The 26,922-nt window shown below is 38.4% G+C and overlaps 1 long non-coding RNA gene across 4 annotated transcripts in view; it reads right to left on the reverse strand.

Annotated features, from left to right (window-relative positions):
* Positions 1–26,922, reverse strand: part of LOC118653818 — a 90,908-nt gene that overhangs the window by 26,206 nt on the left and 37,780 nt on the right. For 3 of the 4 annotated variants that reach the window (XR_004966895.1, XR_004966893.1, XR_004966892.1), the window contains exon 5: positions 20,208–20,344. This is a non-coding gene — a long non-coding RNA (uncharacterized LOC118653818). Of the gene's footprint in view, positions 1–16,203; positions 16,696–20,207; positions 20,345–26,922 lie in introns of those variants that run through there. The other variant, XR_004966896.1, reaches the window with a different exon arrangement.

A 26,922-nucleotide genomic window follows, 5' to 3' on the forward strand; every position in this document is an offset into this window, starting at 1 on the left:
AGTAATCTTAGCCTTTTTTTTCTTCCTAAGGGCATGAATCAAATTAAGCTTGTTTTGCTGTGGTGAAGGAAGAGGAATATAATAGCATGAATCAGAGCAATTATCAAATATGCGGCACTTACTAAAAATTAATTACAATCACTGCCTTTTCTTACATGTCTGCCAAAAAATGCCAGAGAGCTTTTGTTCATCAATATAATCCTTTACAAAAATTCTTAAGTTTGAACTTGATTCTCACCCTCTTTCCTTTAAAAATTTCCTTTTACACATAAATTTCAGAAACAGGAATCATTTTGGAGCTTCTGTGAGATAATCTTTGGCCTTTGGAGATAAGTGTGAAAACCACATGGTACATATGGGGTAGAGACCAGGTTACAAGCTATCCAGCCATGAGCTCTGGAAACAAAATACTGAGTTTCTGAAAACAATTGCTCAGAAATGAGTTTAATCTCTCAAAGGCATTCCAACAGGAGTGAGGCATACAACAACAAGCCTTCAGGGGAAAGTGGGCATTCCTTTCAGAATAGTTTTCAGTGACAATAAAGTTGTCATAAAAAACTTTCGAACTACTTTATACTGAAATAAGTGAATCCTCATCAATTTAAGAATTTATTAGGAGTAATCCTGAGAAAGAGATGGATCAAAACATAAAATCATTATTTTGGAACTTACGTAAAGAACAAGGACATAGCTCAGTTATTTGTAGGCAGGGCACACATCTAACCAACTTATATAAAGGCACTTCCTTTTCTGCCATATTTTTTTAACCCAATCTATTTAGTAATTTGTGGAATATAAATATTACCATGGGGGAGAAACTGGCTATCTAAAGAGAAAGGCTAGGTCGACCAAATATTTTCTACTCCCGGACAAGTCTGTGCATTAGGAAGTGAAGAGGGCATATTTTGAGCGCTAGTGACACATTTAAATTTTTTACTGCACCAACAAGCTAAAATGCATGGTCCCTTTTGTTCTTTTGTTATCTACCTGTGGTGTTTTTCCTTTTAAACATGGGTATGGATGTTCTGTAGATAGACAGATGCTAGCAATGAACTTAGTACCCTTACAGAATATTCCACACACAAGAGTTCAAGGACAGTAGTGTCTTAACACACTGTTAGGTTTTCCAAAATTTGTTTCTATTTTGGGGATGGTGTTTTACTTGTGGTTTTTTTTTTTTGTGCTACAACAATCTTTATAGGGGTCTCCAGATAAATTATTTCAAGAGCACTCTGAATAAGCAAAAGCTTTTAATTTTTCCATGTCTATGTGTTCCACAATTTGGAAATTGTAATCTGTAATGACAAGCTTTTTAGGGATGACAATTTGTATCCCAGGTTTAACTATTTCCAAATCTGCCTATATACCGTTAATATTTTGATGATTTTAGTCAAGATATATTTACATAATCTACAGATATATCAATATCGAGTTCATATAAAATGAGCCAGATCTGTTTTCAGACTAAGTGACTTGGATTTCTCTACCCTGAGCCCACAAGTTCCTTGCCATGCAACTTTCTACCTTTCAAGTCACTACACTCCCTATTTAGAATCTCTAGTTTCTTTTGTAGTAGAAATAATATTGCCAAACCCAATTTTGTCACACCCTCACCTGTGTCTATTGCAAGAGGCTAGAGGTGTAAAGAAAATTTCAATACATATTTTAGTTCATTCTCTTTTTTAAAATGTTCTAAATAGTAATTGTGGGAGAAAATACTGAAAAATAGGTCTTATCAATTCTCAGAGTTCAAGTCCTCTGAATCGTCCTTGAGTGTACTCTGCATAGGTTTTTCTGCTCCCCAGTATACTAAATACGGGTTAGGGTAGGGTGATTACATTCTGATGTTTTACATGGAAAGAAATAGAATGTTCAAATGTATAATTAATAAATGCTAAGTGTAATTTGATCTACTATAAACTGCAGCTGAGCTATAGTTATGTGAGGTGTCACCATGGGAGAAAGTTGGGTGATGGATCCTCGAACTCTCTCCATACTATTTTTGTAACTTCTTTGGTGCCTGTAATTCTTTCAAGAGAAAAAGTTGAAAAACAAAACCTGCAGATGTCTGAAAATTTTATCTACAAACTAATCATAATAAACCAAAGTCAAAACTAATTTCTGGATAATTAGTCCCAATAATGCTAGCTCTCTATTACTTAATTCTGGAGAAAGACATTCAGTAGAAAATCAAGAAACTACAACCCAAGTACCTGACAAAACCTTTCTCCTGGTTTAATGCATATGGAAAAGTAACATTTGGTATCTTAAAAACTAAAAGGTAAACTAATAACTATGAATGATAAAATTAAGATTTATATATTAGTTTTATAATTCTACGACTTAGAAAAGAGACCCACTCTGTTTCATCCAACCTGAAATGTTATTGATTGGAGGCACTTCATGTTTTCATGTAGCATGAGGAAACAAACATTGCTATTAGCTACGCCATAGTGCATTAAAGACAGCCCTGGATGACAGTCAAACTAGCTTCTCATTGCTTTGTTCTAGGAGATTTGGCAGTTTCTCCTGACCTCAGTTGCATTGCTTGGCTTGTGTCTGAAAGCCCTTCTGCATGTATCTCAGCAACAAATAACACAGCTTCAACTATATGTATGTTCCTAGCTGTTGCTTTGTAAGAAAATACGGGATTTCAGTCATTTCTCTGATAATGAACATTTGCTTCACTAATATCAGATTTACTCCCTGCTGTTCTCCACCTTTCTTTCTGTGTACAATTACATTTTGTTTCAATGCAAATCAAATTTTATTTCAATAAATGTAATCTTATTGGGAGCATAACAAATGGCATATATCCTCAGCCATATGCAGAACCAACAATACAATTCAACTAAACAGACCATGAGAACAGCTATGACCAACTATGTCAATGTATTGGTAGCAGCAACTGCTTCATGACCACTGACTGATAAATGGCAATTGAGAAAGGCTATCCATTCTATTATGCACCCCAATCTTATAAATGGTCAAATATGGAGGGTGAGTGGAGGGGCGTCTTACAATATATGAAATATCAAAGATGCTATAGGTCTTATTGCAGCCTGAGGAAATTCTCTTTTCCTATAGCCTGTTTCTGACCACCTCATCCAGATAATTCACTCATTCATTAAAAAAAAATTATTGAGTATTACTAACTTTCAGGTACCATGCTAGGTTCAGGAGTTGTAGCAATTAACAAGAGACAAAGACTCTGACCTCATAGAGTTTCTTAGGCCAGAAGGGAAGGCCATACAATCAAATAAATGCAAAATATGATAGCTGATGATGAGATCATTGACAGAATACAGAAGGCAAACAAAGGTGGTGTGTGTGTGTATGGGGGGGGATGGGTAGAGTGGCTGTTATTTTGTTTAGATTGATCAGTGAAGGAAGGCCTCTCTGATCAAGTAGGCATTTGAAACAAAGTGCTGAAGGAAGGGAGGAAGTGGATCCCATGGAGCTAGGCAACAAATGAAGTAAGGCAGAGGAAAGATCTTGTGGAGGAGCAATGAAATAGAAGTATACCTGGTCAGTTTCAGGGACAGTAAAGGGGACAGAATCACTCCAACAGAATGGGCAAAGGAGAAAGAAGATGGCATTCATTAAGTTGGGTAGGAATGGGATGGAGTAGTTCACACAGGACTTCCTAAGCCACTGTATTTCAAGGGCTATATGGTCTTTACCCTGAGAGAAATAGAAGACCACATGAAGGGTTTGATTACAGCCAACAATCTCAAAGGATAAATCCTGGAGGCAAGGGTAGAACAGAGCACCTAGTCAGATTAGATGACAGTGGCCTGGCCTAGGTGGTATCAGTGGAGCTAATAGGTACTGGTCAGATTATGGACATGTTTGAAAAGAAGAACAGATAGGATATGTAGGAGTCAATAGTGACTCCAGGGTTTCTGGCCAGGCAACTGCAAGAATGGAGCTGCCATTTCCCAAGATGGAGCAGGCTGGGTTTGGCAGGGCTGGGAAGGTGTGCAGAGGCAAATGAAGAGTTGGGTTTTAGACATGGTAGGTTTAAGATGTCAATGAGACATCCAAGCAGAGATGAAGCTGAAATTAAGCAAGAGTTCCAAGATGAAATCATCAATGTTTAAGTGATATTTAAAGCCAGGAGATTAATTTTAATTTGGGAGGGTGGACAGATGGAAAAGTGGTAGGAGGATCAAGGTACTTGAATATGAACAGGTTGGGGTGATGCCAGGAGGAATCAGCAAAGGAGACTGGCAAACACCACCTTCCGGGTAGGCAGAGCACCAAGTGTGGCATCAAGAAAGCTAAGTGAAGAAAACAATTTCAAGGAAGAGGGCAGGAGCCATTGGATTCACTCCTGCCGGCAGGATGAATAAGGAAGAAACTGGGGACTCATCACTGGATTCGAAATGTGGAGGTCCTGGGCACTCTTGACAGGAGTCATTTTAGGAGGATAGAGGGACATGAAGCCTAACTAGAGTGAAGACAATGGGCAATGTGAGGAGAGGTATTCAAGGCAATAAAGACAATACTTTCAAAGAGAAATGGAACAGTAGCTGGAAGGGGATGTGGGTGGGAGAAATGGACGCTGCTGGGGAATACATGGATAATTGCAGGAGCCTTGATCAAGAAACAGATAATGGGTGAGGTAGTAGAGGAAAACAGCCCCATGAGCACCAGTGGAGGTATGCCAGAGGTAGGAATATGTGGAAGGTCAAATTTTACACCGTATGTCTGTCCAAGACCTTCTCTTTGGACATGGATTAGTTTATTCTCCTCTGACTTTTTGTTGTTTCTGTTGTCACATTGGATATAGCAAGCGATCAGCCCCAATCCAAATTTTTAATAACTAAAGAAACAGATTAAAAAAGAAAGAAAGGAAGAAACAGAAAAACTTTGTTGTTGATGTCACTCAGAGTGATCTGTGGCTATATATTGAAATATCTGGCAAACGTTAAACCACAAGCATTAAACAGAACTGTGAGTAATAAATGGCGTTTGCGTTTTGTTTACACAGCTAACAAACACAATGAACTCAAAGCAAAGTGCAACAATACCAAATAATACTTCAAAGCCACTATAGCAACTATAATATTATATCTTAGTCACATTGTTTGGAAACACCCAACTACGTGGCTTATGCAGATAGATCACCTAGAATCCCAAGACAAACTTCAGATTGAATATCTCTAGTGACATTTATCACCCTAGTCAGAGGCACTCCCTTTGTCATATATCTCAGTTGGCAAGCTGGTGGTCATCAGGTAGAAGAGTCTATCTGACCGAGTTATTGGCAACTGATGACATCAAGCCAAACCATTGAGCTTCTTGAGCTCTGGACAAATTAGTAACCTGTAAATGACATTAAAATTTATCCCAGAATTTCTCTGGGTCAGGTAGTGGCTGTGAAAAGAAGCACCAAAATTCTCAGACCATCATCAATGACCAAAAAAGCCAATTGGTTTACCTAAATTAGTTTACTCTAGAGAGGTGGACAGCAGAGTAAGGTTAAGAGCACAGATTCCAGAGACAGAGTGCCCAGGTCAAATATCAGCTCCACAATTTATAAATTGTAAACTGTGGGTAAATTGCTGAACATCTCTCTGCCTGTTGTCTGTAAAATGAAGGTCATTAGTAGTACCTATTTGATGGGTTACGAGGAGGGTAAAGTGAACTGCTATATGCAATAATATACAATCTTGGAATTTCAAACTAACTACACCAAAAATTAGCTTGAAGTAGCATAAAGATCCTCTGGGAATTCACAAAACCAGGGACTCAACACATTACTTATTTTGAGGGTATCAACTGTGCTCCAAAATTTGAGGACAATTAATAATGTACTTTGAAGAAATAATTGTAAACACTATTTTGATAGGAAAACAGACATATTATAACACTTTGAAAATTCACATTTGAGGATAAGGCAAAGACTTGCAATAGACTGTATGTATGCTTGCTCTCTGAGGTTTAGTGTCCTCTTCTGAAACTTAAAGGGAACGCTGGCATAAAGCTTTGTCTGCTGAGTCACAGAGGAGATCTACAACCTATGAGGAAATGATGCTCTGAGGACTCCCCCATATTTACTAGATGAAATGGAGCTAGATGAGTTTATTGCTGCCGAAGGTTAAATAAACAGCAAGTGTGGGGTTAACAACTTAAGGCTCCCGTCCACCTTGCCTTGGGTTGTGGGATCTCCCCTGAAACAGTACCTAGTTGCCCAATGAGAGCTGCCAGGTTATAAGTACAGTATTTCTTAGAGGGAGAGTCCAGGATTCCCCATGGTATTTCTGAGAGGACTGTGGTCTCCACCCTGAACGCTGTCAAAGTGTCCATCCCTCCCTGCCTCCCCCACATCAGGTGGCTTGAGGCTCCCAGGGTTGTTCTAGCCAGGCCTGTTACCACCTGTCCCTTACTTTTAGTCCCAGACTTAAAAGAGAACTCCATGGATGAGAGAGGTAAAGAAACAATTATATGGATAGCTTCCATTTCAAAAACTGTACTTATTGTAAGAGGAGGAAGGACTAAGTATGCCATCAGAAGGAGAATTTCCGGGTATTAAAATTTAAATTTGTATTACCTATAAATGCTGTGCTCTGACAATCAGTAAATGAAATATTGATTTGCTTGTCTAAAAAGTACTTTTATCTTACTATATGTGCAGTCTCAGGATGGACTTTGGGACAGTAGAGACATACAAGACAGAGACCACGCCCTCCAAATTTTATTTATTTATTTTTAAATGTATTTTATTGATTTTTTTACAGAGAGGAAGGGAGAGGGATAGAGAGTTAGAAACATCGATGAGAGAGAAACATCGATCAGCTGCCTCCTGCACACCCCCTACTGGGGATGTGCCCGCAACCAAGGTACATGCCCTTGACTGGAATAGAACCTGGGACCCTTGAGTCCGCAGGCCAACGCTCTCTCCACTGAGCCAAACCAGTCAGAGCGCCCTCCAAATTTTAAGACGCAATTGTAAAAACCAGGTACAAAGATTAGGAAGGATAATGAATAATAAGGCAACATGTAGGCTCTACATGAACAAAACAGGCAATATCTTAAACTTTGGAATGCTTTCTTCAAAGGAAATTTACAAGAAAGCCCAATATATAAAACAGGTCAAAGCAAGCAATCTGGTAGACGCTCTGTTCTCTACTGCCTGTCCTCAGCCTCAAACCCTGCCAGCACTCAGCCTTCAGAACACTCGAGAAGGACAGAGCGGTGTGCTTTCCAAGCATCACCCCCGAGCAGGTAGGAATGGGTTCAATAGGAAGGAAGAACTGCAAAGACACAGATGTGGAGGCAGGAACAATGCTCCAGGTGTGCTTAGAGGACAAAAAAAAAAAAAAAAGCACAACTGTCAGGAATAGAGGATTCGTGGATGGAAGGATTAGAAAAAAAACTGGCACCTTGAGTTCCCCTCTCTGACTTTAATTCTAATCTTGAAGAACAGGCAACATGTGCTGTGCAGCTGTGGCCTGGGAGGGCCGGATGAAGCATGAAGATGCGTAGCTCAAGAGCATTGTCCACCAACAGTGAGATACACTTTTCATCCCAGCCTGGCTTCTAGTCCTGGCTCTCACCCAAGGCCCTCCATCCCACAAGGTAATCCCTACAAAGGGAGGCACATGAAGATGAATGATTTAACCAAGATGCCCCCAAGGCTAAAATATCAAATAAAAAGAGTGGGAGTTCAAGGCAAGTGTTAGAACATGTGTCTCTGTTTAGCATGGCAGACATTTCTCAACCCCCCCCCCCCCGCCCCCGCCCCCCCCCCCAAACACACACACAATTCCCTGCATTTTACCTTGTGGAAAGGTAGGCTCAGTGAGCCAAATTTCCCATTATTTCAAGAGGAAGAAACACTGCAGCATTTATAGCACTGTGTGAGCCAAAGAGACTATATCTACAGACCAGTATGCATTCCTACATCCATGATTTCACTCAGGGTTTTACCAAGAAAAAAAAAAAATCACATCACAAAGTAAATGGTGAGTGTTAAGTGCAGTTCCATATCAGGCTGGCAGGTGTCACTATATCTGTCTCGTCCTTCCAAGGAACAGAGGTCCTGGGCTCCTTATCTCTGCCCTTCAGAGCCATGGTCCATGCCAGAGAACTAGAAGGGATGTGTTTGTACAACATCTGTGGAGCTCTTATATCAAAACAGATTTCTGGGTTTTTGAGATGTATCTCAACTCTCTGCTCTCAGTAGCTCTGGTTGGACTTTTTTTTTTTTTTAATAAAAAGTCAAGTGTGAGGTTTGAGGGATCAGTGAGTTCCAAGGTGGACAGGGTAAAAGTTCTACCTAAGGAGTCCTGTACACCCACATGATACAACCCTACATAGTAATAAGGACAGAGCTCCAAAAATCAAAAACTGAAGTGAGATACTTAATCAGAGTGTCAGGGCAAAGACAAAAATGTCCCAGAAATGTGCAGCTGCTTGGATTGCCAGGACTGAAGACATCTTGCTGAGAGCCTGCAAGACTTTGGGAGATGGTGCCATACACAGCATATGAAGATATACCATTCAGGGCCAAATTTTAGAGAAAAGGAAAAAAATGGGGCTGAAGAAAAGCAGAAGACAGGTTTCAACTGGAAAGGCCCATTTACTGGAGGGTTTATGGTTGGTCAAGACAGCATTCACAGCTAAGGAATTTCTATCTGCACCCATCCTTAAACACATTTACTCCCTTCATCTTCCACTCACCTCAGACAAGTTCTGATCCCATACTATGCTTATATTTGCATTTGGCCTCTAGTTATATTCAGATCGCCCCCCTCATCCCTTTAAGAATGCCGAGAGGTAGCCCTAGAACAAGGTTTAGTTTGGTCTATTTCTGCTTGATTAATTGCCATATTTGCATTATGAAAATTCTTAAAAGCATATACAAAAGTAGGCAGAATAGTATCATGAACTCCATATATCTTTAACTGGCTTCAAAGATTATTTTTGCCAATATTGTTTTATCTATCTACTCCATTGTTTTTTTCTCCCTCATTTTAAAAGTTAATAAAATTGGTATTAGAAGGCAGCTGCCTCATTCATAGCCACTCTGTTAGAAGCAGATAAGATTATAATTTAGACCAAGTTTACAAAATTGGAGAAGGTTCTTTTGAGAGATTAAAACTGAGGGGAAACAAAACTTAAAAGACAGACCCTGAGTGAAAATCACTTCCCACCTTTTTCAGTAAACCCTCTCACCACAAGAAATTAAAAAGATCATTAGGAAAATAGGTGAGCAATATAATACATAGTAAATCTTTTCGGGCCAAGAGATGTATTTTTAAAATATTATTTCTAATGGTTAGAGTGTTATGTTTTTTTCTGTGGAATTTAAATTGCTAGCAAATGAAAGATTAATATTCAGCGAACAACAGTAACAAAAATCTGCATGTCCGTGCTCAGTAATCTAAAAGGTAACATGGGGGAAAGCTTAATTTTTTAAATTGAAATTCAATCATTGAGAAGAGGGATCAATTTATGTTATCTTACACCACCCATATATCTTTTTTGGTGGAGATAGTGGTGGTATCTTTTTAAATATAGTTTTAAGAGAGCAAAGACTGTTTCTTTTTGAGGTAACTAAAGCACACTTCCTAATTAAAACAGAAACAGACATCTGGTCTCATCCCAGGACTGTGATCAAATGTTTTATTTTATAAAATCAGCAACCCAGATTATTGTATTTGTTGTTCCTCTATCTGTACTTTCAGTTCTGGCCTAATCTCATCCCCCTTCTCTCTCTACAGCATCCCCAAATGCCTAAAGAATTCATGCCTGCTAAGTGCTCAAAAATATTTTAATTTTATTTTTCAATTCAAAAATATTTCCTATACACAGAATGAACCTCTGTTGGTTTATTCAACACTCTTCCCATTCTTCACAAACCTTACCTTTCTCAGCTTTCCATTCCATCTCTTTATTGATTTTAATGTTCTGACATTGAAAATAGTGGTAAGTGCTCTAAAATGTCCTAAGAATGATGTATTGTGCCAAATACTATGGGTATATTACTTTTTATAAATCTATGACCACTTGGAACACTGAAGAAGGGAACCTATTTGAATGGTAGATAGGAGCACAGAACCTCTACACTGCTGAAGTCTTGCAACTGAATCTCTGAGTCTCCAGGCACAAGCTAAACATTTAAAGATAGAACTTAAGTGTTTATTAATAAGAACCACATATTAATGCCACTTGATGCTAACAAAACCTTATCCTTACAGTGTATTACATTCCAACTTTGGAACGCTATGATTTTTATGTTTAATAACAATCTAAACAATGTTCATACACTATAGCACCCCCTACTGTTTGATGGATCTAAACCTCATGGACAATGTAATAGTAGCCCCTAAATTCGTTGGGCAAAGGAATGCTTCACACTGAATAGTCGCTAGCTAATTATTACCTCCATGATAGAGAGATCAAGTAGAAGTGGAAGAAGGCATAATTACTCTGTGAGAAATTCAGACTTGAGGAAAAATAGTGTATCCTGAAAGTGAAAACCTAAAATAATGGACCCGGGAAAACACAAATAAATCATTTTTGTTAGTAAGTTATAGTTTCTACTCTTTGAGGTCTCTAGAAGTAATAGTTAGCTGTAGCTATGTGCTATGATGGGTGAATCAAGCTAAAGTTTCTTCCATACATCTCAGTGAGGCAAGGAGGACACTGGTTTTCATTTCTTTTGCGTTTAAGTTATGGTTGCTTGACGTCAGCACTTTTGATATTGGGGCCAGATCATTCATTGCTGTTGGGGGGCTGTCTTGTGCATTGCAGGGTATTTAGCAAACAATAGCATCTCCAATCCCCAGTGGTGGCAACCAAAAGGAAAAAAGGGGGGGGGGCTCCAGACATTGCCAAATGTCCCTCAGTGGGCAAAATCATCCTCAGTTCAGAACCACTGTTTTAAGTTCTCAAACACACCCGTCTGTGTGTAGCCTATTTTTCTTTTTTAAAAAAATATATTTTATTGATTTTTTACAGAGAGGAAGGGAGAGGGATAGAGAGTTAGAAACATTGATCAGCTGCCTCCTGAACACCCCCCACTAGGGATGTGCCTGCAACCAAGATACATGCGCTTGACTGGAATCGAACCTGGGACCCTTCAGTCCGCAGGCTGATGCTCTATCCACTGAGCCAAAGCAGTTAGGGCAAGCCTATTTTTCTTATCATCCCCCACCCAACAAAAGCCAAACTCAATATAACCTATGCATTTTGTTCTAATCTATAAATTTTCTTCAGTGAACAGTTTCAAAAATTTAAAAGAAACCATAAGCGGAATTGGTGACTTGCCTCTGGGATGATACATAAAAGTGCTAAAAAAAATGTTGGTTCCCACTCTCCCTTTTCGTTAAGGAATTTATAGCTTTTCAGGCTGATACCTATCATTTCAGATACCTTATTTTAAAGGTAAGCTCACATACTTTGAATATGACATTGCATTCAAAATAATACAGCTAAAACTTGTGATTTCTTCTATCTTTTCTCTCTCTAAGAGCAATGCAAGTATTAACTTTTAGGAATAACACCGGAATTAAATAAATACTTGCTTAGATCTTTAAAGGAAATGTTTTTTACACTTCAATGAATTCTTGCCAGGAGGTATGGTCTTAAAAACACAGCACCTTCAACAATGATATCTAACAGTAACAGCCCACGGTACTTAGGGCATCCCACCCAAGTTTCTATAACGATACTTGAATTCATATAATTTGAATCCCAACTACCTAGTCTCTAAAGAAAATCCCTTTCCTCATTCCTTAAAGTATTTTTAGTAATTTGTTGGGGGACGGAAAAGATTACTAACATTTTCAATTACAGTTGACATTCAATATTATTTTATACTAGTGACCCAGTATACGGATTCGTGCACATTGAAAGGAAATTAATTAGAAGGTGGCTGGTGGGACGGGACTGGGCAAGACAGGCCTGACACACCCTGGAGCCAACCTCCCACGGTCCCTGCACAGTGTCTGTGGAGTGAACGGGATCCCTCCAGCAGGTGGGGTCCCTCGGCCTGGCCTGTGGGGATCAGGCGGAAACCCGCTCCCCTGAGGGGTCCTAGAGTGTGAGAAAAAAGTTGCTGTCGTACAGGGTGTGGAATGCAAACGCAAGTGTGCAGTAAACTAGATTAGGGGCCGACAGTGCCACAGCAACAACATAACCCACGGCCGAAGGTGTAATCGCAGGAATCGGGCTCCCTCCTCTCTGGTTTTGGGGTGCATCACCTGAGAACCGCTGCTGCCAAGTCACTGCAGCTCGGCAGCTCCTGTGTTGAGCAGCTATTGGTTGGATGATTGGACACTTAGCATATTAGCTATATATATTAGTTCCAGGTGTACAGCATGTGGTTAGACAATTATATAATTTACAAAGTGATCCCCAGTAATTCAACTTTTACTTTATACTTTTAATGTTTTCTAAATTAAGAAATTAAAATTTGACATGAGACTTCAAATCCTAATGGACTAAGGATAAGAATTTACATCAGTTTTCTGAGACTCCTTAACTTTTTACAACTAGGAAATACTAGACATCGTTCAAGTACAGGCAGGGTTTAAGCATGCCAAGTAGTTGAGAAATCATCAGCAAAATATTAATCACAGCTGAAACCTGACAACATACTCTCCCATGTTCCTTAGGTACAATACATTCCAGCAATTAAAAATATATTTCATTTCCTCTAAGTGCACATTTAATCTGTCAAACTGGATGACAACACCATAAAGCTGCTGAAATTCTGAAACCCAATCTGTTAAACATCTTGAACAGCACTTCTCTGAAGAAGAGTTAAGAGAAATATATGTATCCTTTTCAGATGTGGAAAGGTATTAAAATTACACAAGGATTTCAAAATTACACTCTAAACTGCTTAATATGAGTAGCATTTAAAATTCTTGACCTAATTTTAAACTTCCATTTTGTGGGTAAATGGTACTCAATTTTCCTTGTGCTCCTAGGAATGGTAAAGGGTTTAAGATCCTTCTAGCAAACACAGGCATAAACTCTTAAAAACCATGGATTGTATCTTTAAAAGGTGTCAAAGGAAAAGCAGATGAAATGCTGTAATATCCACCCACTGTCACTTAAGACATACAGCCCACGCACTCCAAACGCCAGCCAGCATCCTGCATCCACCCTTTCTTTCAAGCCCACTGCATTAGACCATGGAAACTCAGGATGTGTGGCCACAGCAGCCCCTGCTCTGGCTCCGGCTGGCCCACCACGTGGTGTGGCCATGACCTTAGTCACACTTCCCCCTGACATCCTGTGAGTGGGCTCAGGCTGGAGCCAGACCTTCCCACTGAGCGGCCTGTTCTGCTCCTGGAAATGACAAACCCCAACTCCCTGAAACATTCCATTCTCCTCTAACATCAACAGAGCTTCCTGCTCCCCACCCCTCCTGAACAACAGGTCTTTGAATATCCTTCACCACCCTGGTCACACCTTTAACCATTTAGCTAATAAGGAAGGTATTTACAATTTTAATTCAGATTTTCATAGAAGCTTGTTCTCTGATTTTAACGAAATTATTTCAACTATTAGCACAATAATCACCTCTCCAGGAATTATAAGCACATACAATATTTAGAATCTAAAATAGGGCACTGACAGATTTGTACAACAAAGCTCTCTTAAAGAAGTACTTCACATAGTAGAAAGGGTGCTCTTTGGATTCAGATTTACATAAGCATTATCTTCATGGTCCTTTTTTAGTTGAATTAAAAAGATTTCAGAAATCTTTGACTTGTATATATAACTCTGGGAAAACTATCATTTTAATAGGTTAATGATAAAGAAATACTTCCCATTTAGTTTTAGTTGTAGAATCAAGTAACAAGCAATTTTTGTTTCATTAGATGATGGATATAACTCTATTGATTGTCACTATTAATCTCACTTTCCTCCTAAAGTGTGCATGCAGGTCCTAAGGATGGTTTTTCAAGGGAAGACAGGAAGTTGGGTAGACTAACACTAAGAGAAGGGTTGATGCATCCGTTGTCTAGACTCATAGTATTCTACATGTTCAAAATCAGACACAGAAGTTAGAGTTCTGTCTAAGATAGTGTGAGCACACTGCATCCTGTCTTTCTCAGTGAACCAAACTATAAAACTTGGAGAGACTGCCTGAGCATCTAATTGAAGATTCTGAAAAAGTAAATAAAAGCAGGCAAATTAGGAAAGACTAGAATTGAAGTAACACCGAACTGGAAATGAGTTTACCATTACTTTTCCTCCAGTATGCCAAGACTGAACTCACATTGTAAACAGGCACTGGATGCTGAGAGAGAGAGAGAGAGAGAGAGAGAGGCAGACACACAGACAGTGGCTGCCCTGTAGCTCACCGAGTGGAGATGGCAGCCGGCAGGACCAAAACTTTGAGGGAGGAGAACCTTTCTCTGGGTTCAGTGGAGCTGTGGTTCCAAGAGGTTGGGGTCAAACCCCACCATTTTTAGTTTCTGTCCTCCAGTTGCTTGGCCCCAGGGACGTGGGCAGAACAGAGTAATGAAAACGCAAGCTTTCTGGCTAAATGACCAAAATAGAAAAGCCCCACAGAATTGGAAAGTATTAGAGATTATGGATAAGAGGAAGCTTGGGAGAGAGACCCCCATAAAATGCTTATGGACTTCCAGGCTCACTCACAAGCTGTGCATGTGTGTGTGGATCTCATCCTAAACATAGTACAGAATACTTGGAAAACTGAATTGCTATGTCCCAGACTGGTCACTGGGGGATGCACAAACCAGACACGTGCAAATAGCACTGCCAAGGTTTGGCAAACTGAATTGACATCGGGACTACAGCTCACAGAAGGTGGATCGGAGCTTGCTCTGAACCTAACCAAGTCGACAGCTTGCGAAAACAAATACCAACATTCTTTATGGGATTTAAACAAGATCCAAAGTCTCATAATATAATATTCAAGATGTCCTGGATTAAACCCAAAATTACTCAGCATGAGAAAAGACAATGAACAGATACCAATGCTGAAATGACACAGATGTTAGAACTATCTGACAAAGACCTTAAAGCAGCTATTGCAATGCTCCAGCAACCAATCACGAGTAATCTTGAAACCCGTGGAATAATAGAAAGTCTGGGCAAAGATATAAAAGCTATGAAGTAGACTGTTGGAAAATTTAGAACTGAAAAATAAAAGACCTGAAATAAGAACTCACTGGATGGGCTCAATGCAGCATGGAGATAAAAGTTAGTGAACTTGTAGATAAATCCTTATAAAAATTAGCTAATCTGAACAAGAAAAGACAATTTAAAAAAACAACAACAGTGCCCCAGGAATTTAGAGGACAATAACTAAAGGTCTGCCATTTGTATCATGGAAGTCCCAGAAAGGCAGGAGAAAGAATGCATACTTTAACAAAATAATAGCTGAAAACTTCGGAGACATAAATCTATCAATTCAAACAGCAGAGTGGACCACATCTAGAATAATCTCAAAGAAAAATGTGCTAAAAACAAGAGACAAAGAAAACAATCTTGAAAGAACTGAGAGAAAAATGGCATATTATCTATAAGGCTATGAATTTCTCACTAAATATGACAGGGGAGAGAAAGAAGTGGCACATCATTTTTAAAGCACTTATGGAAAAGAAATGTCAACACAGAATTCTATGTCCAGTGAATATATCCTTCCAGATGAAAGTGAAATTCAGGGAACCTCATATAAAGGAAAACTAAGATCATTCATTAGCAGCTGACTTTGTCTAAGTTTATAGCTAAAGAGGGTTCTTTAGTCAAAAGGGAAATGATGCCCCCCAAAACAGGAAGAATGAAGAAAGAGCAAAGGAAATGATAGATATCTGGGCAAATATAAAACACTATACTCCTCTTGAGTTCTTTGTTGAAAGCAAAAATTCTAACATTTTCTATGGGGTTTTCAATGTATGCAAATATAACAAATAAAAGTAAAAAAAGAAGGGAGGACAAAAATACCTATATGGTGGTAAGGTTTCTGTAGTCCACTAAAAGTGGTAAAATGTTGATTCTAAATTGTCAGTGAAGTATGTATATTGCAATCCCCAGAGCAAGCACTAAAAAGGAAAAAAGATACAAAGAGATATACAAGAGACCAATCAAAATAAAGTGCTAAGAAATATTCAAATAGCTCAAAAGAAGGCTGAATACAGGAAACAGAGAAATGAAAATAGAATAAACAGAAAACAATAAAAAATTATAGGCACAAATCTCAGCATAACATAATAAATAATGACATTAAACTCAAATTGTCTAAACATGTAAATTAGAAGACAGAGACTATGAGGATGGATAAAAGTATGAAGCAACTACATGCTAACAAAACCTCACTTGAAATATAGCAGTAGCTAGGTTAAAGTGAAAGAATTGATGAGGTTTAAGTGTAAAGCTGGCCAGAGAAGGCCACAGGGTCTCCACCCCACTCCCACCAAAGCAACTGCCCTCTGAACTCCTTTCTGGGATTCCTCCATTTTACACGCAGCAAATATTCAGGCATAGGTTAAGTGCTGACATGGCTTCTGCCCACACGTAATGAGCAGTCTTTTAAATTCTTTTATTATTTTGAAGAGAATTCAGCTGCTACAGAAAAAATTGGAAAATACTGCCCTCAGATGTCCCAAGGGAGGTGACTCGGGTTCTGGCATAGATCTCTTTGGAAAGGCAAGGGGCCAGCCATTCCCAGCCTAAGGGCACTTCAATGGAGTCAGCCTGCATTTGGAAACAAAGTTGTGGCATTCAACTCACTGGCTACAGTTCTTCCTCCATTTAGTCAGACACAAACGGAGACTCATAAAGCTGAAAGCGACCTTATGAATCTCCCTGCTCATGCCTTCATTTCACAGATGAGGAGACTGTGGTCTAGATGTGGGAAGTGACTGGCCCAAGGGCGTATACCTTGCTGAGGCAAAAATGGAATCGGAGCCCAGTTTCCTGGGTCCCAGCACAGTGCTCTCTCTACATTACACATAAAACAAGTATTGATTGGACAGCTATATATGTGAGGCAATGTGATGACCGTTTCTGTCATCATGTCATTTGAACTTCAGTTGGAAATATAGACATTAAATAATTACACAAATAACTAAGATGGAAATGAGTGTTAAGTTACTAAGGATAAAGGAGAAATGTGAATACGTTGCCGTAAGAAAATCTTCAAGATATAATCCACCACCAGTAGCACCACATTCATAGTGATTTCAATGGGAAAGTTTCACCTTGGAAAGTTGATGCATTATCATATGTGATCTTTCAGTGATTAAGTGAAATTTCATGGTAAGTCTGCAACCTAGACAGTGCTTTTGTCTTACATCTGAAGCACAATCTTAGATAGGTACATGGAGGAAATGTCACATTAGGATACTGAGAAACTAGAAAAAAGATGGGCACTTAAAGTCATGATTCTAGCCATGGGCACGTTGCTTTGTTGGACCAGGATAAAAGAGCCATTGTGAGGTGAATCCAGCCAAGTATGACCCACAGACTGCAGGGGAGGTAGCCCTGGAGCCACAAAGGCCTGAAACAGGCTCCAGCAAACAAAATGACATAATTCACACAGCAGGAACTCTCTGCTGAGTAGACCAGGTAGTTCTGAAGACCAGGAAATGAATGCATCTAGGGTTCTATGTTTCAAAAGGACATGATGGAACTTGAACAGATAAAACTTCTCATGTTATCTCAGAATCTGACAGGTATAATACTTTCAATGGGGAAAATTCTGGGAAAATTGACAAGTTATTCTTTTGGGAGATGTTTCCCCCACAACTGGCACTCTCATGGTGGAAGCACGTAAAGTGTCTCTGATTTCCCCCTACACTTTCAAGGGATAAACGCAATCATGAAATCTGAGACTTGAGGTAAAAATGGTCATTATGTAGCAGATGGCAAATTACTACATGGGAGAGTTTAATAAACCATACTCAAGTCTGTAGCCCAAGAACTGATCATTCTATTATAATAGGAAGTCAGGCTCTTAACTATATCAACAACAAAAAATACAGAGTGGGGTGAGGGGACTGGATAAAAGAAGGTGAAGAGATTAGCCAAAGAACATATATGCATAGCCCGTGGACACAGACAAGTGTGATGATGGCCAGAGGGGAGGGGGCGGGGGCTGGGTGGCAGTGGGTAAAGGAGGGGAATGGGGGACATCTGTAATAGTGTTGGCAATAAAAAGTTTAATCGAATGCAAAAACATAGTATACAATTCTGTATGAAGCATAGAGCCTTTTGGAAGAAAAAAAGTAAAGTCATTTAGAAGGAGGCTGAGATAACTACTAGAAGAGATGTTTGTTTTTTTGTTTTTTTAAATATATTTTATTGAGTTTTTACAGAGAGGAAAGGAGAGAGATAGAGAGTTAGAAACATCGATGAGAGAGAAACATCGACCAGCTGCCTCCTGCACACTCCCCACTGGGGATGTGCCCGCAACCAAGGTACATGCCCTTGACCGGAATCGAACCTGGGACCTTTCAGTCCGCAGGCCGACGCTCTATCCACTGAGCCAAACCGGTTTCGGCAGAAGAGATGTTCTATAAGCTTCTAAACTACATTGCAAAGTGAGTTAACTGAACAAATAGTTTGCAACAGAAAAACAGAAGTAACTGTCAGAGATTGTCACCACCGTGCTTACGATTCAGGACACACAAGTACCAAACTGGTGTCTGACCACCTGCCAGGGCCCCCTGCTTATCATTTCAAAAACTAAAGATTTTTAAAAATGTTTTATGTATTCAGCTTAAAACTGACATTTATACCAGCCAACCCTTATGGGACAGAAGTAATTTATCATCATCACAACAGGCTCTAACAATCGAAAGCAGCAGCTACCACAAAGGCTTACGGAAATCTCCCTTCTTGAAATTTATTAATAATAGAATGGATTAGTTCCATTTCCCCAGACCCTAAGTAACCTCAGAAGTACCCTGTTAGTTCAGTAATTCTGTGAGTCAATGGGAAGATGACATGATTACTCTTGGGTTCTCTGTTTCAATGTCTTCATAGTGAAGAAGGGACAAATGAAAAATGCAGATACACAGATAAAGCTTCTAATTCTATCTCAGGACTTGATAAAAATAATACTTGTTTTTATATATTATCACTGCTGCATCCAGAGCACACAGTACAGAGTCTGGCAGATAGTGGGTCCTCAAAAATGTTTTTATGAATAAATACACAATCTCACTATTAAGACAAAAATTCTTCAAATCTAAAAATACATGCCCTGAAAATCAGTATGTTGTTATTTATATTGATATGCAAGTAAGAAAGGACATATCAAACATCGATTTTTAAAATTTTTCTCTTGGTATGGTTTGGTGAAATCAGATAAGTGAGATTAATGCATAGCCTTTATTGTCTACTAGTTATGTGATCTTGGGCAAATGACTTGATTGCCTGTCTTAAGTATCTATAGCCTCATATCTAAAACAAGGCAAATAATCTCTTCCTCAGTGTGGTGGTAAGGATTAAATGTGGTCATACTGTCTCCAAATGAAGACCCATGAGAGAGTATGAGAAAACCTCTCATATTCTCCTTAGACCTCAAACATGGATTCTGAATAGAGGTTTATGTCATCCATGTCACTTCCTACGTTTCTTCCCCACGAAACCAGTCCTTCACTCATTGCAGCGAAAATTCTCTACTTTGGCTGCAGATTGGAACCCTAGGAGAGCTTTCCAGAAAGAGGACCTGTTCACTGTGACTGTCCATTGGTGAGTGGGCAGACAGAGCTGTCTGGTAGGGTCCTCTACCTGACCTTGAGTTGCTGGGCCCTGTGTCCTCCAGGAGGCCAGGTACTTGGGGACAGAGAGGCACCAAAAGGGAAGCATTCAGAACACAGGGAGCGTGATGTTTCAGAGGCGAGTGAAAGGCAGGAACAGCACAGAGTACACAGGGAAGAATGTCAATGCCAATTAGGAGCACATGACCTCTTCCTCAGAGAAACATCCTTAATTTAACCAGTAAATGAAAGACCATTTGGAAGTAACTTTTACAAGCTGTGATATGACAGAAACTTCAAGTGAATATATACCTAAGCTTTCCAAAAAAACAGATCTGAAATTGGCTGGTTAATTTGATTTAAACCATAACATATGGATAGATCTAAATGCTGTTGAAAGCCTCCATTTTAAAAGCAACACATGTATTTTTTTTCTATTTAAGTTTAACTTTAAAAAAAAAAAAAAATCTTGAGTGATGTAATCTGTAGGTCAATACTCACCAAGCTGAGCAAAAGCATTTCTCTTCAACAGGGCACCAACTAAGTAGAAGCTGTTCTCATCTTTACCTCCTGAATAAGCCATATGCTACTTTAGTCCTTCAAGGATGTTGCAACCTTTCAGGGCTCAGTTTCTCCATCTGTTAAGAAAAATAAGATAGGGATGGATCTAGTGAAAACACTGTGCTTCACTTCTGAAAACAGAAATCATTGTTAGGCCAGGTGTTTTATTAACAAATATGCATTCTCTTTTTATGTGTTATCTGAAAAGGTTTAAAAATAACACAATGACTTAATGCAGACTTAAAGGAAAATTACCTAGATACCCTTTTTACCCCCAAACAGTACAAATCACATTTCCCCCTCCTTTTCTTTTAATCACGTTCCTGAAACTCCATCTCCCAGATGCCACAAACCTTTCTCAATTAGCCACGGCCTGCCTTAAGATAGAATAAATCTACTGACAGGCTGGGAGCCCTCTTCCTAAGTATGTGGTTGCTAGAATCACATAAGATGATCACAGTATTGAGTCAATAGCTTACCCAGGCCCCAGCGCTGCATGCTAAAACACCCTTGCTTAGCCCATAGCTAGGAGTGGAAGATGTCCAGAAGGCTGGTTCATTTCATATAACATCACCACGTTGGAGGTGATTTGGGAAAGATGGGTGTGGAGCAGCACTAAAGGTAAACATTATACCCTCTGTGGAAATTCCAGGCCTTTCTGCTGCTTTCAGGTACACTGCGCTCATTATATTCAGGGGATAAACCTACACAGTGTAAAAGGCAATATTCTAGGTAATGAAGCCACAAACCAATAAAATCAGCATCAGATTGTGCCTCTCCCATTTGTTATTCTCATTTTCATATACAGCATCTTCTAAATTGAACCAGTACCCTTCAAACCATTACATTAATTGGGGCAAAAAATGATGCTGTTTAAGGACCAAAAGTCACTTTTATTTTGAAAAATAACTTGTAATAGAAATATCTCTTTCAATATACAAAGCAGCAAAAAGTCAGTCTTGAACTCTTGGAATAGAAGGTCAAACTATTACTTCAAAAAAACTAGATAAATATATATGGTGTTCAAATGTGACAAATAACTTGAGAGCATTTGAAAGCATTTAAGGTATCAACTTATAAAGAATAAAAAATTTGATATAATTTTAGAAGATTTGTCTTTTGTTTCAAAATTTTGGTTACTGTCATAATAAAAAAATGTTGGCAAAATGAGCTTTAATTTTCAATTGCTGTAGAATTTATCGACCCTTTTCTACCTGCCAGTATGCATGAAACTGCGGCTCAAGTTCAGGCAAAATATATAACTTCCGTATGGCTCAATTTCCTTTTAAGCAAAATGAGAAAATTGTCAACGATTAGTTCTCTCACTACTTTTCAGAACAAGTAAAACTTATAAAGCACTTTATAAATATAAAAAAAACTATTTTAAAAGATTTGGGGGGAATAAAATGTATAAGCAGGATACATATTTCTAGATAAAAAATTTTCATTTTAGAACCACCTTTGAATTTTCTAAGTCTCCTATAGTATCAAATGTATTTTACAACAGACACAATCCTTAGAGAAATATTTTTAATAAACACTCTTGAATTGGGGAATTGTCTCAGATTGGAAACCAAAAGAGACATGATGACTAAAAGCACCATGGGATCCTGAATAGAATCCTGGAAATGAAAAAGAACTTAAGTGGAAAAACTGGTGAAATCCAAATAAAGTCCAGAACTCAGTGGTTTTGTAGCACTGTTCATTTTCTGGTCTTGATGAGTGTACCACTGTTAATACAAGATTGAGGAAGCTGAGTGATGGGTACATGGGAACTCTGTGTACCATTTTTGCAACTTTTCTGCAAATATAAAATTAGTTCCAAATAAATAAGTTAAAAAACACTCTTTGAGAAAGAAAATCAATTGTTAGATGTTTTATTAAGAACCTAAATCTAAAATAGTTTAATACAATGCATGTGAAATGATTCCACTAGATGGCACCCTGTTTTCTTCAGACACCTCTTTTCACATGTCTGTCATCATCACATGATGTAAATTCTTCTTGAGCTTATTTCATAGCTGCAATAGATTCTACGATTTAACTCATTGCATAAAACAATGTTTGCTTTATTTTCTTGAATGTCTTCTTCCAGGATTTAAGCTTCATTATCTTTCCAGAAATTTAAGATAACATTTAGAAATTCTGTCATTCAACCCACTTATTGAGCCCTTACTTTGTGCCACATGATCTCTACATCTGAGGCAACCCATCCTCCTGCACACTTGAAAACTGCATTAGATTCAGAGCAAGGAGCGAAAAATGTTTTCCCAGCTTTGTTTCCATGACTCTCAATACTCAACACCTCATTGACCTTTACTGCTCAAAGGAAGGGTTAGCTATTCAATAACTTCTAGGTTCCTTTTTTATGTCTAAGCTAAAAACCTAAGTTCATTTGAAAGTTAAAGCCAAATATATACGTTTACCAGTTCCAGTACAGGCTGGTTTCTGCGCTCCAAACTTATTTATCTGCAACATTTCCTGCCCATCAATAACCTCCTTGTAAAACATTCCTGTCATCCATGCTCCTCAACTTGCCACAGCTCTCTGTTAAGAAGCACTAAGAAACCCAAGACAATGAGTTTCATGACATCCTGAAGTTTCATTTTAGCAAAGATATTTCAAACATTGCTAATGTGACTTTTTTTAAAAAAAGGATTAAACCTGTTTGGGGTTGCTTATATGTCAAAATGAAAATAGAGTCATGCCATTTACTAACTTATTCCCAAGTTCTAAACTTACATAAGACAAGAAAACATTCACTTTCTGAATTTTACAGAGTAAGCACTTAGTATACTTCAGAAAGAATTGGAAACAATGATTCTAAATGAGAGAAAAGACTTGTAACACCTGGCCCTAGCCAAAACCAGAAGACATAGAAACAGGGATACCCTCAACTTGGACTAAAGTACCCTGCAAAAGACCTGAGGCAATTCTTAAATCAAATATCCATATAAATCTCTCTCTGCATTTATTTCTCATTTACCAACAAAACCTATAAAGGATAGATTATAATAACCAAACTGGATCTTAAAAATGATTTCCTTTTAAATACCATTTTCTCCAATTGTGAAAGCAATTTTTTTAGAAGAAATTTTCCTTAAATACAACACAAAGCTCTACAGTATGGTTTTTCTGGTGCTCTAAACTTCATCTAAATTTATCACCAGTTTTGAGGGAACAGGCTGTTAAAGTTAAGACATAATTACTTATATTATCTCCAACTTTAAAATGCAAAGATATACTTTTTCATGTTGAATTAAACTGAGGGAACTATATGCTTTAATAAAAATTTCAATTTGCTATTTCTAAACCATTAGGTTTCTTTTATATATATATATATTTTTTTATTGAGTTTTTACAGAGAGGAAGGGAGAGAGATAGAGAGTTAGAAACATCGATGAGAGAGGAACATCGATCAGCTGCCTCCTGCACATCTCCTACTGGGGATGTGCCCGCAACCCAGGTACATGCCCTTGACCGGAATCAAACCTGGGACCCTTCAGTCCGCAGGCCGACGCTCTATCCACTGAGCCAAACCGGTTTTGGCTAGGTTTCTTTTTAAAAAAATCAAAACTGTTCATCAACTTGCCTATGACCTCAAATTTATTTAACAAATATTCCATTCAATTAATTGTTCAAAGACCTTTAGAGAATGCCTTCACCAAGAAAACATGATATTGGTCTCTCCTCTTCATGCCATTCAAATTCATACACTTTAAGATACTAAATTATTTAACTAAAGCTTTACCCAAGTGAGTAGAACTTGAGATTATCTTCCATACATGTGGAATATGTTATATTCCATATACATTTTACATATAAAATATATATTTAAGAGTGAGCCCTAACTGGTTTGGCTCAGTGGATAGAGCACTGGCCTATGGACTGAAGGGTCCCGGGTTCAATTCTGATCAACGGCAAGGGCATGTACCTTGGTTGCAGGCTTGGCATGTGTGGGAGGCAACCAATCGATGTGTCTCTCCCACATCGATGTTTCTCTCTCTGTGTCTCTCCCTTTCCTTTCCATTCTCTCTAAAAATCAATGGAAAAATATCCTTGGTGAGGATTCACAAAAATTAAAAAAAAAGTGACCCAAGCCCCTGGAAATCTCAAGTAACAAGAGAAAACAAAACAAAACAACAACAACAACAACAAAACTAATGGAAAAATAAGCTCATTTAAAGATATTGGCTAAAAATTACTCAGTCATGTCATATGTTTAGCTAATGACATCAAAATCCCCAAGACATATCTGGATAAATCCAGCTTTAATGTATGGTTTATGATCTTATTTCTTTGATCAAATAATAAGTGTCTGATCACTGGGTTAGGTGGGTGCTGGTAATACAATAATAACCCACAACATGGTGCCATTGTCCTTAGGGAGTTTAATTCTAATGAGGATAAGAGACCAGTCAATTATCAATATCCACAAAAATAAGACAGATACTATGATAGAAAACGACAGAAAATCCCTTTATCTGGCCCAGGGTCAAGTGATATTAGACAAAAGGAGTTCCAAGGAAAATACATAACATTTAAAATACTTTCAACATGAATGAAAACAAATTTCCTGATTAAACGCTCATAATTGAAAATCCACAACAGACTTTCCTGTCTTCACATTTTGGTCAGTTGTATTTTGCTCTATTTATATGCTATAATCTTTTGTTTAAAAAGAAGATAGCATCTATGTTTATGAAAAGGATGGTTGGTCAGTTCTTATACTTTTATACCATGTTTAGAAACAAAAGCTAAGAAAATAAATTCAAACAAACCTTTTGTGTTTCCAGTTCATAAACATCACCACCGACCTCTTAAAAAAATCAATTGATTTTTCTTGCTTACCACTGGCACTTCTTCAATGCAAAACCACACACAAGTTTATCTGCCATGAATTCCCCCCAGGAAGCAAGTGGAAAAGAAGCCATACTTGAAAGAACTCTTAACTTCCCCTAAGATGACTCCTTTAGATAAAGGAGAAACAGAACTTTGTGGGGATGAACTGAACTACTTCCAGATTTCCCAGAGAGAGTCCTTACTTGTGACCAGTTCAGCTGCCTTTAGTATTATACAGCCTTTAAATAGCCTCTCTTCTACTTATATCCCTTCTAAATTCACTATTGTTACTCATTTATGAGTACACTGGTATTAGCATAAGTCAATGACTCACTATATTTTTAAAACCACCAACTCCCCACCTCCCCGTTTTCCCCCCCTTTGGTATTTTGCAACACTTAAGAATATGAGTAACTATACACAAGAAATGCTGTTTGCCATTTTTGCTTGTTTATGGTTTAAACAGTAACCATATCCCATTAATAAAATGAGTGCAGTTCATCATGGTCATGGCTTCTCGTGAAAAGGTGATATTTGTGTTTATACCTTCAGATTAAAAATTTATTCCACATATGTTCTTTGATCATTTCTCACAAATCTATTTAGAAAACAGTTCACACAAATTCTTTTATTTCAACAAATCAATAAATGAGTACCATTCTTTCTTTTGACAGAAAGGCACTACTAGTATAGTATGATTTCTGTTAATCACGCGTGAGGAATGCAAATTAACTGAGAAAACTACAGACTGCACTAGCCTTTTTAAATTGTCTGTCAATGAAGGCCTGATATAATTGACCCAATTTATCTTTTCAATCTTATCTGCCAAGTCTTCCTGAAATCTGCCATCTATTCATGCTGGATTGAAGGAAAAAGTATCTCTGTTGGGAGCAATCCACAGGGACCTTGAAAGTCCTCCTCTCTCCCCCTCTCCATACACACCCAACCAACCACCTCAGAGCAGATGCTCCTCCAGAAACCTTTTCTAACCACTGTAGCTGTCAGCCACTGCCTCCCCTCTGAACACATTAATATATGATACTGTCTTAACACTTCATGACCTATCTCATACTCAGATCTTTTCCCAAGTAAACAGTACACTCCTTCTAGAGATTCTATCTCTGACGTTCTCTGTTTTACCCACAGCACCTGGCATTTGGGGGCACAGAAGTAAATATTTGAAAAACCAAATCTCCATTCTCCCCTCCTTTTAAAAGCAAGACATCACACAGGCCCGGAGCATATTCTTGTCCTACCTGAGTTTGGGGTTTCAAGCAGCTTGGCAGAGCAGTGGCGTACAAACAACTAAAACAAATAATGGAAGATTCCCCAGTAAAACAGTGATAAACAGAAATCAACACCTGCATCTCTCCATTTTTCTAATGAGCATGACAAATGTACCCTTCATAACACTAAAGCAGTGGTTCTCAACCTTCCTCATGCCGTGACCCTTTAATACAGTTCCTCATGTTGTGGTGACCCCCAACCATAAAATTATTTTCGTTGCTACTTCATAACTGTAGTGTTCTACTGTTATGAATCATAATGTAAATATCTGATATGCAGGATGTATTTTCAGGGGTCGCGACCCACAGGTTGAGAACCGCTGCACTAAAGTAATCTGCCACTTCATAAGGACCTTTAATTCCACATGGACACACACCACCATGGATTGCCATGGAATTGTCTATCAGGACTTTGTAGAATTGCTATACTGAATTCCTTATATAATTTCAAAAAATTCTGTGACTAACCAGAAGCTTGGTTTTGTAAAAAAGAAAAATGGTTTTGTAAAAGCTGACAAAATGATAGA

Source organism: Myotis myotis, unplaced genomic scaffold (assembly GCF_014108235.1).
Source record: "Myotis myotis isolate mMyoMyo1 unplaced genomic scaffold, mMyoMyo1.p scaffold_m19_p_4, whole genome shotgun sequence".
Lineage (NCBI taxonomy): Eukaryota > Metazoa > Chordata > Mammalia > Chiroptera > Vespertilionidae > Myotis > Myotis myotis.